Source organism: Marmota flaviventris, chromosome 8 (assembly GCF_047511675.1).
Source record: "Marmota flaviventris isolate mMarFla1 chromosome 8, mMarFla1.hap1, whole genome shotgun sequence".
NCBI lineage: Eukaryota > Metazoa > Chordata > Mammalia > Rodentia > Sciuridae > Marmota > Marmota flaviventris.
This window is the reverse complement of record NC_092505.1, coordinates 67679495-67685513: the sequence shown is the minus strand read 5'-3', so window position 1 is coordinate 67685513 and position 6019 is coordinate 67679495. Positions and strand designations below refer to the sequence as shown.

At 39.3% G+C, this 6019-nt stretch overlaps 1 pseudogene; it reads right to left on the bottom strand.

Moving 5' to 3' along the window:
* Nucleotides 1-4939: 4939 nt before the first annotated feature.
* Nucleotides 4940-5733, bottom strand: LOC114078930 (acidic leucine-rich nuclear phosphoprotein 32 family member E pseudogene; annotated as a pseudogene).
* Nucleotides 5734-6019: the final 286 nt, after the last annotated feature.

The window sequence follows — 6019 nt, the reverse complement described above, 5'->3', positions numbered from 1 at the left end:
GTACATTCAAGAACTCAGGGCTCTCCTTCCCCCATGCTATGGTTTAGATATGAGGAGTCCCCGCAAAGCTTATATGAGACAGTTCAAGAAACTTCAAAGGTGAAATGATTGAGTAATGAGAACCTTAACCTAATCAGTGATTAATCCATTTATATAGATTAACTGGGTGATAACTGCAGGCAGGTAGGGTGTGGCTGGAAGAACCAGGTCCCTGGGAAACATGCTTTTGGGGTTTATGTTTTGTCCCTGGTGAGCAGAGCTCTCTTTCCTTCTTGGTGATCATGTCCTTAACCCTCAGCCATACTCTTACATTATGATGTTCTGCCTCACCTTGGGTCTAGAACAATGGAGTCAGCCATCTGTGGACTGAGACCTCTGGAACCATGAAACAAACAGCCATTTCCTCCTCTAATTTTTCTTGTTGGGACTTTTGGTCACAGTGATGTGTAAACTGACTAAAGCTCCCTATCTCCTAATCAGAAGGAAAATTGTAGGGTGGGGGAGGCAGTACACCTGCATTTCGCTTGGTTCCCCAGTTGCCAGTAGCTGAGATAAATTCCGTACTGCTTTAAATGAGATGTGGGGGCTCCCTTCTTCTGCCCAGATTCTACTCAAAGGAGAAAGGTTCTACCTCTTGAAGGCATCACCAACTATACGATTGTTCTTCCCTGATTGTTCTTCTGATTGTTCTTCCCCTTGCTCATGAGATGGATCTTGTAAGGTGGTTCCTCCGTACAGGAAGAGGCAAGCTAAGTAGACCCAAAGCAACAACTCCACCTCCACCACCATTTTTAAAGTGAGGGTGGCAGCAAAGTGGAGCAAACCATTTTCCCAGTATCCCAGAGCCACAGGCCGGAGAGTGTCTGACAGGGGAGAAGCAGACCTTGAGACAGAGAGCTTCTCATCTCTTCTCAGAGGAACTGATTTCATTTATATCAGAATGTGTATAAATTCAAGCCCAAAGATGCTCTTAAAACTAGTGGGGGGTGGTGTTGAATGGCCACTGGGAGGAGGCAGGCAGATTCTTTGTTGACATAGGCTAAACTATAGGCTGGCCAGTTTTCCTGAGAACCTGGAGTGAGGGCAAACCTCAAACCCTGATCTCAGGTACTATTTCTTCAAAGGACTCCAGTTTAGCTGTTTAGTTAATGGAGCTATTTATGCTTCTAGGACACTGTTGTGAAAAATTAGAGTAATAACCAGGTAATCAGTGAATCTCAGCTTCTGGGAGTAGTCAGGGAAACTGACAAACAGAATCCTTCTAAAGCCACATTCATCCCAGGGTGAACTGAAATGTGCTTACCCAGGGTTATGACCATGACAAGCAATATCATAGGTATGACCCATGGTTGTGGGGGGATGCCAGAGGAGTGGGTGAGGATAAGGATAAGACAGCAATAGACCCCCAAATAAGACAACCAATCACAGTAACGTAACAAGCAGTTCTCAGTAACAAACCCCATGTGTGGGACACCAGTGCCTAGAGTTGCTACAATATATTGTTTAAAATGTCCAATAGCCAACAAAATTTGTGAAACATATAAAGAACCTGGAAAAATATAACCATACACTAGGGAATAAAGGCAGGAAACAAACTGCCTGTAAGAGCAACCATATGTGAGACTTAACAGAAAAAAAGACTTCACAATGGTCCTTCTAAATATGTCTAATAAGTAAAGGAAATAAAATCATGATTAAAAAACTTAGATGTGGTGAGAATGTCAATAAAAAATATCAGTAGAGAAATGAAAATTTCTAAGGATACCTCTGATATGCTTTAATTTACATTAGAATTGTTTTAGAGACTCTACCAAGAACTTCTTTCTCTTCTTGGAGACTCCCCATAGCAGAAGTAAAATGCTCTGGTGGTTTTACTACTTCTGGACAATGCCAGAAGTTCCATATGTTTTATAGGATAAGAGCACTGGGCACATGGCAAACTGCTGTGATTTACACCAAATTGAGGAAAGCTGCCCTGCCTGTTACAGGTCACTCTTTAGTGAAGTGTGTTGTTAATCAAGTGGCCACCTGCACAGATCTGTGAGTCATCCTAAGAATACGCTTGATGGAAACATCTTAATGCTATGAGTACCCATTGAAATGTTCTAAGACATTTTTTAGCGTCCTGTGAACTGGCACAGTTTCTCTTAAAATTGAACAGCAATGCATACGCAGTTCATAAGAGAAGAAAGGAAAAGAACACTTACAAACTAGTGTTTTGCATTCAAGGTGCCATATTTCTTCCTCCCCACCTTCAAACCAATTCTCTTGGAATTGTAGAGCTCTTGTAAATATCAAAAGGACCATTCAGTGTGTTTGAGGAGAAATGTGCTCAGTTGGAGCATTGCACTTTGGTACAAAAATCAAGGTCTTCTTAAGCTTCAGCTTTCCCATTAAGAAAACAGAAATAAGTGAAAGAACGGTTTTCTTGAAGGGTCTTATTAGTAAAGTACAAATTCTTTGACCATTATGGAAGAAAATATGTACACCAATACGTAAATGAAAGGAGGACACATTAGCCATTTATGTGAACGTATCCAGTTTCAGGAGCCAAAGTTAAATCAAATGCTCTGCAAAAGTTATCACAGAAGCTCCAAAGAAGATGTATTGGAGTTTAGATAAAGGTTGTGCCCCTAGACATTCAGTAGGATAGACTTTAATTCTATAGTCCTGGAAAGGTCAGGAAATTTAGTTTATAGATGTTCCCTAAATGGATTATTTTTCATTTGTTCTTTCCAAATGCTATCCAATCATAAAAAATTCCACTACACACTTCGTTGTGGTTGGGATTCTTTATGCTCAGACTATGAATATAAGTGTTACTAAAAGCTATTTCTCTAATCCACTGTCCCAGAGGTGGAAGCACAATACAGACAAAGCTGTAGAAAGCTGGCACCGATCTAACAGTAAGCAATGCTTAGTGTTTCGTGCCAGAAGCTAGAATTGTTGCTGCTATTATAAGAAGGGGGAAAACAAGTGGCAAAGCTTTCTTTGGAAATGAATACACTATTGGCCCAAGGGCAGATGTGAAATCACAATGACATCAATGGGCCCTATTACACAAAGAAAGCATATTGAATGAGCCCACCTTTGTATTAAGAGGTAAGAAGCCATGTGGGAAAATATTTTTCATTACTGGACCACAGCTATATCGGAAATCAAGGACTCAAAAGTGTGAGAGAATGATATCTATCTGGAGAAGCAGTTCCTGTTGCTTTCTGGGGAGCAGGGGCAGGATGTGCTGAGAGAGTCATCTTCCCAGCAAAAAAATTGAGATAGAATAATGAGACTAGGTTTCTAATGGCCTTGCCAGCCCCTTTTAGAATTTTGTAAGCAAGCATGAAAAGAGGCCACTGGTTGTGGCTAAACCCTGGCAGAAACTAAAGATCCAAAAGAGTTAATCGTTAAACAGATTGGAGTCCTGTTACTTTCTTTTAAAACTGTTCTTTCTATGCGTCTGCAGCATGGCTGTGTTATAAACAAGAAACTCACATCTATTTGGGGCATTTGCCTGATTATATGGAAAAAAAAACCTGTCAGATGGTGTCCTAGATAATAGAAATATGAAGGCTGTTTCTGGACAAGCAGAGCCTGATGCTAGCAGGCACATTTATAACAGAGTAGTAAGAAAAATTCAGGTCTAAATTTAGAGTATCTAAAGAATAGGTGGAATGGAATGTCGTTTCTTATTGATCTTTACCAACTTTTACTCCTTTGCCCCAAATACATTTTACATCTTTCACTTTTCTCTTTTTCATATCTTATTTTATTTCACTCCTTTTATCTGACCCAAATTGAAATTTCTTCATTATTTTCGATTTGTTAGAATTGCATCCAATTTCATCAAATGATAGCAGCTTCAGTAAATAGGAGTTTACTTTTGAAGTCTGAAGGCAAACCATTGTGGGCCTGGGAAATGGTTTCAAGCTCATGATGTAAACAATTCCCATCCAATTTCAGTCTTCCTTCTACGCCATTTTTAGCATGTGGCCTTCATCCTCATAATTCCAAGATGGCTTCTGGGTGGTAGGAAAGATATCCCCAGTCCAAGAAAGAGAAATGAGGATAAGGTAATAAAAAGGGCAAAATAAACATTCCAGCTGAGTCTTCCTGCTCTTAAAAATGTTAGAATCTCTTTATATCATATTAGCCAAAACAAGTTTACACTGCCACCTATGCGATGGGGCTGAGATGCAATTGGGATTCTTTCTAGTGATGAGCAATGGTTGGGATAAACAACTACTATGTGTTATCTGAGTTAGTATTATTTTCTGCCTCCTGTTTTAATTATAATCAATTGTATAGATTGCAATTATGTTTAATTTTTTTTAAATAAGAGCATTTGCAGTATCTAATTCTAACTAATTATGAGTGATTTTATAAGTTCAATTTGCACCTTTTTTTTAAAAAAAAGCAATTGTGTTTCAATTACAGACTAAGAATCACTAATACAATGAACTTGAACTTAAATTAGAAAAAAAAATTAAGATTCTAAATATAATTGCTAGGGCTGGGGATGTGGCTCAAGCGGTTAGCGCGCTCGCCTGGCATGTGTGCAGCCCGGGTTCAGTCCTCAGCACCACATACAAACAAAGATGTTGTGTCCGCCGAAAACTAAAAAATAAATATTAAAAAAATTCTCTCTCTCTCTCTCTCTCTCTCTCTCTCTCTCTCTCATTCTCTCTTAAAAAATATAATTGCTAGAGAATGTCTTAATGGGAGGACTGTCAATGCAATTTTTTTCTCTATAAACAATATAATCATTAACAGACTAGTAAATCTTAATTAGAAAAATAAGGCAAAATTAGTAAAACCGCACTCTTCCTATAAAAAGTTATATATAATCTTCTGTACGGATAACGATCATACATGAAAAAACCAAGATATGATCCCTATATTGCACACCCAGGAATGTTAGAGAATCTGCGCTTAGAATGATCTAGTCATCTTCTTCCTCTCCATCATCTTCAGTATTTTGTTTCCTCTTCTCCACCCGGAGACCTTCCTCTTCCTCTTTCTCCTCTTCTTTTCCTTCTTTAAAATCACCATCATCATTATCTTCTTCTTCTTTCTGATTTTCTTCTTTCATCAAGTAAGAGAAGCCCACTTCTTCTTGTCCGTCTCCCAGTTCTGACCCTGCTTCATCTTCATCCTCCTCCTCTTCTTCCTCATATCCTTCATGTGGACCACCTTCATCTTCCTCTTCATCTCCATCATCTTCATTTCCAAGTACATAAGTACTTCATTCTTCTCCTCGTCGGAGTCAGGTGCTTCATTATCCTCCTGGTCAAATCCATTTAAGTATGTGATTTGTTGCAGCAATTCAAAATTATTTCTCTGTATTCTTTCAGGTTTGCGATCTCACAGTTAAACAAATCAAGATTTTTCAAATTTTTACGATTTTGCAGAGCTTCTAATATACTGAGATCTTTGATTTTTGTTTCCACTTAGATTGAGGTAAGTAAGATTTGGACAATTTTCTGCCAGGACTTCCAAACCTCCAGAAGTGATATTGACACTAAGTTCCAACTTTTGAAGTTTATTTAAGCTGGGAAGTTGGGCCAGTGAACTTAATTCCACATTATCTATACTCAGAAACTCTAGTTCTTTAAAAGTGTCGTTCGGGCCTTTGATTTTCCCACTGACACACAGGCAGTTGTCAAGAACTAACTTTGTCACTTCCTCTAGGGCTCTGTTCACTAACCCCATGTTCATCCTCTCCTTCATCTCCATGTCCACCTCCTGCTCTTCTGCTCTACTCTCCTCCTTTCCCCTCTCCTGCTTTTCCCACTACCTCCCAGCCCTAAACTTTTAAAACATTTGGAAATGAATGAAAAGAAATGCAAATATAAATGCCCACACCAGATAGATGTGGAGGAGAAAGGAAAGAATAACACATGGAGTCCAAGGAATTGGGACTCTAACTCAGCTGCCCCTACCTCCTTGTCCACACACCAGTGCTCGCACACTTGCATACACACACACACACACACACACACACACACACACCAGCAGTTCA